Source organism: Cornus florida, unplaced genomic scaffold (assembly GCF_030987335.1).
Source record: "Cornus florida cultivar Cherokee Brave unplaced genomic scaffold, ASM3098733v1 CherokeeBrave_3.0.0_Hap2_Chr05, whole genome shotgun sequence".
Lineage (NCBI taxonomy): Eukaryota > Viridiplantae > Streptophyta > Magnoliopsida > Cornales > Cornaceae > Cornus > Cornus florida.
In genome coordinates this window covers 84,850,544-84,861,137 of record NW_026775575.1, presented here as the reverse complement: position 1 = coordinate 84,861,137, position 10,594 = coordinate 84,850,544, and the positions used below count along the sequence as shown (strand labels likewise).

At 34.4% G+C, this 10,594-nt stretch overlaps 1 long non-coding RNA gene and 1 other non-coding gene across 2 annotated transcripts; both read left to right on the top strand.

The window, feature by feature from the left end:
• The first annotated feature begins 2,980 nt into the window (after positions 1–2,980).
• On the top strand, positions 2,981–3,052 carry TRNAQ-CUG (transfer RNA glutamine (anticodon CUG)). The gene has a single exon. It is a non-coding gene; the product is annotated as a tRNA-Gln (tRNA).
• Positions 3,053–4,016: 964 nt separating this feature from the next.
• Positions 4,017–9,139, top strand: LOC132310276 (uncharacterized). Its single transcript, XR_009482587.1, has 2 exons — positions 4,017–4,343; positions 8,842–9,139. It is a non-coding gene; the product is annotated as an uncharacterized LOC132310276 (long non-coding RNA).
• The last annotated feature ends 1,455 nt before the right edge of the window (positions 9,140–10,594 follow it).

Sequence of the window (10,594 nt, the reverse complement as noted above, 5' to 3'; positions counted from 1 at the left end):
CCTAAAATAATGAAATTAAATAAAGTTACACCAACATAAAATCACGCAAATCAAATAAACAATTCACTAACTAGCATTCCACAAATCAAACACCGTATAAATTTAACAAATAAAATTACAAAATATAATTTAATTAAAACAATACAATTTACCTACGCACTTAATTAAATAAAACAAATCACAACTATCCAGCACCTAAGTAAATAAAACAAATCATTTAAAAATAATAATAATAATAATATAATATAAATTAATTTAATTAATAAATCCTTTTTAATCCTTTTTAAAATATCGGGGTATTAGCACCTAAGTAAATAAAACAAATCATTTAAAAATAATAATAATAATAATATAATATAAATTAATTTAATTAATAAATCCTTTTTAATCCTTTTTAAAATATCGGGGTATTACACAGTGCAATGAAATGCAATGCATGCTAATGCCACTCCCCATTTTCATTCACCAAGCCATTACTTTCAAATGCTAATACAGTCCGCCCTTTGGTAACCCCGCCGCGACACGAAAGGAGGATTGACTATCGTCCCTAGACCTTTGGTAACCCCGTAGCGTTATCGAGGGGCCCGAACAGCTCAAGCACGCTAGGGCGACTCCCTAGTCCCTTCTAGGCTATATTAACCTCCAGCCCGTTGGTAACCCTGCAGCGACCGGGTTTATCAAAACTATTTGACAAAACTTTTCTCCCAAAATTTCCCCCATTTTCATTTCAAGACAAATTCTCTCATTTCATGCATCCCAATGACATGTGCATGGATGTACATATAATCTCAATATTATGACAATGGGAAATTTGGCACAATCTAAATAAACATGTTCTCATTAGTCATTTTCAACATGTTAACACATAGTGGGCATGATAAAACAACATCTAAACATACTTTACACATGAAACAAGTCATAATCAAGCTCTTGAAAATTCTCTAGACATCATTCATACAATCATAGATATAATTAACTCCCAATTAAACATGTTTGACACAACAAGGAGGTGTAATTTACAATAGAACAAGAAAGGAGTGGATGAAGATGGCCCTACCTCAAAATGAGCAAAATCTCTAGAAATGAGTTCTTAAATTTGAGCTCCCAAAGAGGACCAAAAGTTAGAATTTCTGGTACTAGCACGTAGAGCTCGTCGTGCTTGTCGTTTTGCCTCAAACGGCACCTTAATCCGATAAGAGATGAGGAAGAAATCAAGAGATGAAGATTAAACCAAAAAAAAAAAAAAAACAAAAGAAAGCCAAGAGAGAGAGAGATACAGACAGAGACGGGAGAAGAGAGAATCAGACTACAAAGCTTTCAAAAAACGTGGTCTCATGACCACTTAAACATTAGTGGGTCCCATTTTTTTTTTTTTTTCTCAATTTACAGACATTACAGGAACTTGCAAGCCCACCAATGTGGTCTGCTTTGCATAATACATTGACAACATATTCAAAAGCATTCTCAGGGGCTATCCAAAGACATGGTAACAATACCAGGCCATTTTCAAAATACACGACCAAAACAAAAGCCATTTATACATTTGGCACCAAAAATTCAACTCAGGACTCAACCGTCAACAAGAATCCGGAACTGAACTAGCCTTTTGATTATACGATTGTAACCTAGCCTATCATAAACAATAACAATCTCACCCTGATCTTGCGTTCCCTGCTTTCAAGTCATTGATTGAAACAGCACAAACTCTTCCTGGTCCCTGCTGCATGCAGCGCATTAATCATATTTCCAAAAGCAGTCTCAGGATTAAGCTCCCATGGGTGCTAGGTCATCCACTTCGTTTCTATGTTCTTTGAGGGTATTCACTCATTTATATTCCGTATGTATGCAGTACCTCGCTGCCACCTTCATCTTCCATTCCTTTAAATAGTGCAATTAATGCTTCATTAATCTTTCTCTTAGCAATATGAATCTCATGATCAACCCTTCTCACCATCTCTTGAAGAAGTTTCTCAGCTTCATCCACTCTCCCAGTATTTCCAAGACAACAAATGACACTCGAATAGCAAACAATATTAACTGCCAGATTGTTACATTTACAAAATTCAAAACACTCCATGTTACACACCAACAATTACCTCATAAGTTGTCTACTAGCCCCATCTGGCTCAAACTCTCATTCAATTTCTCGAAAAAGCCTTGGAGCCTCATCCATGTCCCACTTTTCTCAAATGCATCAATCAAAACAAGCACATTTTGCTACATTACTTTAGTGCTTTACAACATTTTCGAAACATATTTCAAAAAACACCATACCAATCAAAAAAAGAAAAAAGAAAAAAGAAAAACTTCCCATTCCAAATAACATGCCTGCACCAGTGACAGATAAGTAATCTAATCAAGCTCCACATTTCTCTATTTCTCCATTTCGATCCACAATACCCTTTAAATCATCGGATTAGTCCGGCAAATTTTCCCAACAACAATGCCTGCAAAAGCCCACTCACAGAGATTCAGTAAATACTTATCAAATTGCAAAATTGTTCATCAAAACAATGTTCTTCAACCATGTAAAATCCTACAAAGCTCCTAGTAACAGAATTAGCCGCCTGAACCATTCATTGAACAAACCTAAAATCCTTGAATTGACCAAATATACATCAAATTCAATTTAAATCACCATATACACACATAATGTTAAAATCAGAGGAAAACAATAGAAAGAAGATGGCGATAACCGGAGTAGGAAATTGTGACATTAAAACATATCAATTGTGGTCCATGTTCAGTGAACAGTCCAAAAATTGGAGGGTTGGAGGTGCTTGAGTTAAGGGTTGTACACATTCTTAAGGTCTAAGAGAAGCCACCTGGGTTTTGAGCTGAAACATGAGATTGGGTCAAGTTTTGAAAGCTGTGGTCCTTTGTATAGTTGTGCAGATGAAGAATAAAAGGAACTGCAGGTGTTTTGACATTGTTTGTTTATGAGTGAAGTTTTATTTTGGTGGCGTTCGGAGGACAAAAAGGTCCCATGGTCTAGTGGTTAGGACATTGGACTCTGAATCCAGTAACCCGAGTTCAAATCTCGGTGGGACCTCTTTTTGATTCTTAGTTTTCGTGTTTTTCATTTGATAAGAGAAATATACCATTTACTCTTCTATTAAATGTGAGTTGAGTAGTAACAGATTTAATATACAATGTAATCATATATAGGGGTAACTCGGTAAGAAGCTCAATTCAATAGTCAAGTGATTCGGATGTATAGATATGCAATTAATGTATTTTTTTTTTTTTTTTTAATTATCAATTTGTTCTTTCTATTTTCGATATATGTAATTACTAAGTTGGAAATTTTTTAAAAATATAAAGAAAAATAATGAAAAGATAAGGCTTATTTTCTTTAACTTTTTAAAGTTAACAACTAATTTGAAATATCTAAAAATGAAATAGTAGTCTAATAATATGAGACAAAAATAGTATTCAATTTGAACCGATAGATAAGTAGAATTTGTGAATTATTATATTTAAACTAATCATAAAAGTCGAATTTTTGAATTATTAGATTTAATAAGTCTATCTTAAATTATAAAATTTTCACCTTTTTTAATATATATTTTAAAATTATTACTAATATTAGTATTAGTTGGGTAAAAAGAAAAATCAATTTCAACAAGGAAAATGAGATATTAAAATTCGTTCCAAAATCAAATTGTGTTCACATTGAAACCAGTTTTTTTTTTTATTATTTAAAAAAAAATTATTGAAACCAGTTGACCTCAACCAAAAAAAAAATTACAAACATATTAAATTTTTTATTTTTTTTAAAAAAGAATTGTAAATTAATTGAGTGAGCTCTAATTCCATTATTATTCCAACGAGTAATAGCTACACCAATGACTTAAACACAATTGTTCATCTTATTATGACTTAAACACAATTGTTCATCTTATTATTTTTGATTCGTCAATACATATCAAATATAAAAAATACATTAATAATTAATAAAATTTAATAGGCCTAGCTATTCCGTATAACTCATCCGTTTAAAAAACAGAATCGGACGCTAACATTAGTCCGTTGGAAGAGCACGTGATTACTTCGGCAAGACAGCGCGGGACAATCGTGCGAACGAGCCAGAGAGAGATCTAAGAGAGGCACTGGGAGATATCACCATCGGAAAACCCTAGATCCTGGTTTGCATTAGGGTCGATAGATAAATGGCGAAGCTTGAACCGTTGGTGGAACCGAATCAGCAGAAGAAGAAGGTGAGGAAGGATAGTGGGTCGACAAAGTTTTTCGTCTTCGTCGATTACCTTTTCCTCCTTATCTTCTTTGCTTTCCTCTGTTTCATACTCTTCAAGATGATCGGCATTTGATTTTTACTTGAGGTGATTGTCGAAACTCTTTTCATTCTATCTTAAAATGCATTTTCCGTACTACCCATTTGTGTAATGTGGTTCTTTTAGCTAATTGTAATGCAATTTATGCAATTGTGTTGAGGCATATCTTTGAATCTTATGTGCCCAAACTCTTCAATACCTTTGTAATGATACATTTGTAAATTTATTTCTGTAGTTCTTTGCGTTCAGGAAAATACTTTTAAGAATTGAATGGCAGGGCCCAGAGGAGCCCAAATTCATTGTTGGATGGAGAGTATTTAAGTATTTATTTTTTGTAAAATCACTTCCCTGGTTATCATTTTGATAGAAAATAATAAGGTTAATCTGGGTTAATAGTTTCCAACAATAAGAAAACCCAATTTGGTCTTGATGGACTTGACAATTTATTGCTACAGATAATTACAATTACCGGGGAAATGAAATATATTTACAAATAGTGGTCAATTTCACAAATGTTTAGTTCATGATAAATGGAGGCTGTTTAAGATAATGCTCCAGTATGGGTAAGTTGATTAATCCAAGTTGAAGGTGCCAATAGGATAAGAGAAATGTCAAAAGGAACGTAGGTTAAGGCTGCGAGAAATGACATGGGGATATGGTTCTACATAGAGCAAGTCAGGACAGATTACTCCATGTAGTTGACTCCAACTAGTTGGGATTAAGAATTTTTTAAGTTTAGTTAGGTTGAGCAGAATCTTTCATCTTAATAGAATGTTTTTGGTAGTTGAATTGAACAATTCAAGCGACCAATGACCTAGCCTGTAGTTTAGTCGCTGTGGTATATTGAGATTCTCTGTATATAAAGGTTATGATTTCTCATGTTTCTCTTATCATCGATTCGTTGTTAACACGAGGAAAAGAACCCATCAGGCTGTTTTCATCTTTTTACAATTTCTTGTTTAGTTATAACTTCTTTTGCTCATATAGCTCAGTTCTAATCTACCATTTTCTCTTTCCCCCCCATTGATTCCCTACTGTAGGCCTTTTGGTATTCTTAATGGCATTTATGTCTTTTAAGTTCTGAATTCAGCTCAAGACTTCTGATGGACTTCGATATATATATATTCCCTTTCCCCCCTTGATTCCCCTTGTAGGCTTTCTTGGTATTCTTCATGGCATTTCTGTCTTTTAAGTTCTGAATTCAGCTTAAGACTTCAAATGGACTTTGCAAGCTGCTTGTCCAATTTCAATTTTGTAATTAACGGTCAACAATTGTCGGGGATGATATTGATTTCACAATACCTATACACACATAATGTATATGATTCATAAGGCTACTATTATATGAGTGATTTCTTGTTGAGCATTTGTCATTTCCCTATTTTACTATATGTGCGTGTGGCTGTAATTTGTTAATGAACTAATATTTGATCTGCATTATTACCATTTTCTTACTTTTATTGTTCATAATTTATATCTGGTATTATTACCCTTTGAAACAAGGCATGCATAAAATCCATTGCCAAAAGCTGTTTTTAATTTTAAAATTTAGGATTCAACATGGATATGTGTGTGTGTGTCTATATATAAAGACAGTGAGGGATCAGTCTCTTCCTACTGTGTGCTGATTATTATCTAATTAAAATTGTTTTTTTTTTTTTTTTTTCTCTCTATAGGATGGTTTTGACTCATTTAACGGGTTAATTGCTTGTTTGTGCTGGTAATTTGTTTATGATGGCTGGAGATGATATTCACACGGGATACAATTTATTCAATTGAACAGCTGCTTATGTAACTAGTTCAATTAAAAGCTAGCTTAAGCAATCGGGGTGTTGGTTTTGGTCTAGAAACAAATAGAGGTAGTATTTATGCTTAGCAACGCAAAAGAAATGCTAGGGCTTAGTGCATCAAGTAAGAAATCAAGACATGCATTATAATTCGTAAAGTTTTTGTCACTCAGTGTCATTCAGTAAATTTGATTTGCCTACAGATCAACTTGAGAAAGATGTGAATAAACTCTATGATCAAATATTGCATGAAGATGGTGGAGATTGCAAAGGTGGGTTGAAATTGGTACTCTTGATCAACTCAAATCATATACAAACTAACTAATTGTAAGTTTGACAGAGTGGACATAGGATTAAATTTGGATAAACTTAATTTCATGGACCTTAGTGGACTTTGACGTACCGAATTAGAGGTCTAAAGTGATTTTAAGTATAGAAACATATTATTACTTGAAATGGACGTTTTAGAACTAATATTGGGCTTGGAGAAAACAGAGATTCAAGGATTGGTCCCCACCCTTGTAGGGCGATCCTCACTTTAAATAAGGCAGAGAAATGAGGATCAATCCCCATGCCTTGAGGATTGATTCCCGTGGTTCCAGCGATCCCAGGATCAATGTCTCTATCCAATCCAACAAGAGGGCGGCTAGCCAGCCGGATCAACTTCGCTTTGGGAATCCGACATTTGTTCATGAAAGTGGATTGGTCAAAATGAAACATTCCCTCCCTACTGGCGCTCTTCCCGACTTCTTAAAAGTGAAAGAGAGATCGTTCTCTCTTGACTGAATAGTAGGGGAATTAGAATTCCTAAAGCATTCGAACGGGCAGGAAGATTTTCTTTCTTTAATAGGCCCCTGTCGTGAATCAAAGATGTTGTATGGGCACACTCGCTTTGAAAATGAGTCAGGGGACAGATCCAAGTTCAAATCATTGCTATTTGATTGCAGAAAAATATGACTTTCTAAGTTCTGAAAGTTAGATTTATATTTGACTTGGATTAGAGTTCCTAAAATATGCTATAGATGCCTGATGTAATACAGAAGAGATCGCACAAAGGAGGTTTTGAGGGGGACCTTTCTACGCATCATGCCAAAACCTTACTCCACACCCATCTCCCACGACAAAATCATAAACTTGGAGAACACCCTCCAACCTCTCCTAGTACCCTTTCAGTGATCCAGCTCTTATGAAATTGAGACCTTCATTGATGTCCATCCCACACTGTCCTCCCAAAATTTCACTTCCACCAGTGTGCATAAAATGTTTGCTTCGAAGGCATATCTCTTAAGCCATATCCCTAATAAAGCTTAATGAATTCTCTTAATTTCTTAAGACCCAGTATCCTTTCTGAATGGGGGTAAAACATCCTCCCAAGCCACCAGGTGTCTACCCTGTATCCCCTCCATCAAGAAGTCCCTCAAGCCTCTCTGTAATCAACAACAGATATAATGATGCCGTAGTCCATGTCCCAGTCTTACGAATATATCATCTCAACAGACCCTTCTTCATTGAATTTTTGCCCCCTTGTCCTTTTTGAAGTATATCACAGGTCATATTTTTTTTGATAAGTATATATATCCCAGATCATATGGATGGTGATTGCACTATAAAATGACTTTCAGAAACCGAGACAATCATTTTAGGCGAGCATATTGTCAGTTATCAGGAAACAATGACATTCAGATATCTGAGAAGCAGCGGTATAATTTATGTGGCCAAATTGCTATGAATTCTTTGGTAAGCTCCACCGAACGTCTCAACTTGCGGTTGTCTAAACAGAAAGATCTGTGGTAGTTGGTCTAGTTATTAGGTTGATTCATTTTACACTTGAACACACATCAATTCAGTTTCTAACTTTATTTCATGTGCGGTTTTTGGCAAAAGTATCAGCTAATGTACTTGATTGATAAATTGATTGCTACTTGCACACACACAAAAAAAATAAAAAATAAATGGTTGCTTGCTGTAAACAAATATTCTGGGGATAAAACTTGCTGCCAATTGCTTTCAATTTCATGTTGCACGTGCTCTCTCAAATTTCAGTTTTGTGCTTACTGATTAACCATATGGTGATCTTAACTGCACCTACAATGTTTAATATTTTGACTTGTTCAATGGATGCACCAATGCGTAAACTATGTATATATATATATATATATACACACACACACACATATTAAACTTGTTACTATGTCATGGGATAGCTTGATTATACTAAGCCAAACCTTTTTTGGATGGATCACGGTTGGCAAAGGAATTAGGGTGTCTGTGTCTTTTCAGGGGACACTTGTCTCAGTTTGCCTTTTTAAAGGGATAAATCTCGTGTTCCTTGAAGTATGTTGAGTTCTTGACTCTTTCTCTCTCCCATCACCCAAATAGCAGCTCTTGTTGTCATGGAAATTTCTGGGAACTGAGGAAGTACTGTATATAGTTTTCATCAAGTGTTTGCTCCCAATAAAAGTGAACTGGGTGATTTTGCCAGACTTACTTCTATTACATATCCTTTGAGAGGGCACTGAGGCTCAATCAGATTTTGATTTAATCTTAGATCTTAATTCATGGAGGATTGAATTACATGCAATGAACTTTGAGTCTCACCTCTTGTCAGGTCATATGTCTCAATAAGAAATCGACTGCGTTGTTTAATTTCTTTGATAAAAATGGGGGAAAAAAAATAGAAGAAGAAAAGAAGATTGATATTTCTCTTCAAGCATACTTTACTAACTTGCCTGGGGACTATTTTCTCTGTTTTTCTGCAGGTAATGATGGTGCCACATGTTTCCATCCTAGATACTACTGCTATTTTTAAGGGATTTAGAGGCATTGGCTTGATCAGGTTCAGATTATGTAATCCTAGATCCATATGCTTACCTTGGCTTTGGAGAATCTTGTACCTTAATGATCATTTTTATTTTATTTTATGTGTTCACTGCTATGAAACTTTATATTTTTTTTTGTGTTGATCCTAATATGTGATTTGTGAAAAAAATGATAGAGATGGCCTGTTGATTTTACATGCTGTCTGAATTTAATTAGGGAATCATATCCCTTTGTTCACCTTGAGAAACATTCTAAACATTGGAGTAATGTCAGGTCGTTGAAATGAAGTCTTTACAGTTTGAGTGGTTTTGCTGGGTGCTGATATCTTGAAAGGTTCATGATTTTAATATACATTGCTAATTTATTTTTGTTTGGTGGTTAAATGGTTATCATAGTATATTAAATTTTTGCATCCTTTGGTCTATAGAAGGACAGACTGTGTTTTTGAGATGAAATGGACAATGATGGTGACTGAAAGCAGTACTAAGTATATTTCCTTTCTTTCTTTTTTATTTATTTATTTTTTAAAAAAAATATGATAGGTACATACTTAACTCATACACATATTAGTTGTTGTTTCAATGGTATTTAGAGTCTTGAACCTCCCATGTAAGAGGAGGAGATACCCTTTTGAATGAGAGGCTCATAGTTTCCAAGAATCTCTAGCAAACTAATGATGCTTCATGTCTTGTGGAAATTGAACGAGTCCTTTATCATTCTATGTCAAAATTTAGATTCTGTTTTGGATGACTTAATTGATGGAGTTTCAATTTAATCTTGGTGATTTATAGTTTTATACATCTATCTTTACTGGACCATTAACTCGGCAATTTCAACCTTCAGGCCATTTAGAAAAATTGTCTCATTTCCTTTATGTGTGTTCCGTTGTTTTACGATAAGAAATCTGAAATAATAGGAGTTAATGTTCTACCTCAAAAACTGAGAAAAATGAAATTTCAACTCAACAAATCCTTTTTACCAATTACTTGGGTCCGTGTAAATAAATCCTTTTTACCATTTTACTCTTTTAAATTTAAAGAAAAAAATTTCTAATGTAGAGAGACTTAATTAATGTTATTTATATTAATACTCCGTTTGATATTAAAAAGTCATCGTAAGGTGTTATTGGGTTAGGCCTCAACTTTTGTCCACCCGACCTGGTGAAATGGTCTACCATGACTGACTAGTTTTAAATACAGGGAACTTGGGGGTAGGTCTGAGAAGTGAAATCTGAACACCTTAAATTTTACATGTACTTTCAAAGATCAATTATTGTCAATTGATGGTGTGGAACCGGAACTTGCTATGTTTACTTTTTGTACATATTTTTCATATTAATGAGCACACGCCTTTGCACCGAGCATACCACACTGTATGTACCACATTGCAACCATAAGATCAAAATGGCCCACTGATATGCATATTATAGTTTCTTTTACTGAATGTAGGTCAGGTTTATGTAATTCTTGTCTCTCTCTCTCTCTCTCTCTCTCTCTCTCTGTGTAAAATATAGTATATATGTATATATAGTTATGCATAGTCAGAAAATTGTTCTGTTCGGTTGAATTAATATACGTGTGCGTATTGTAAAACACATAATATGTTGATACTTTTCACATAAAATTAATGTTGGTTTTAATCCCACAAAAGTGCCAGAAGAAGAATGAGAAAGATGCATCTAAACACCCCTGC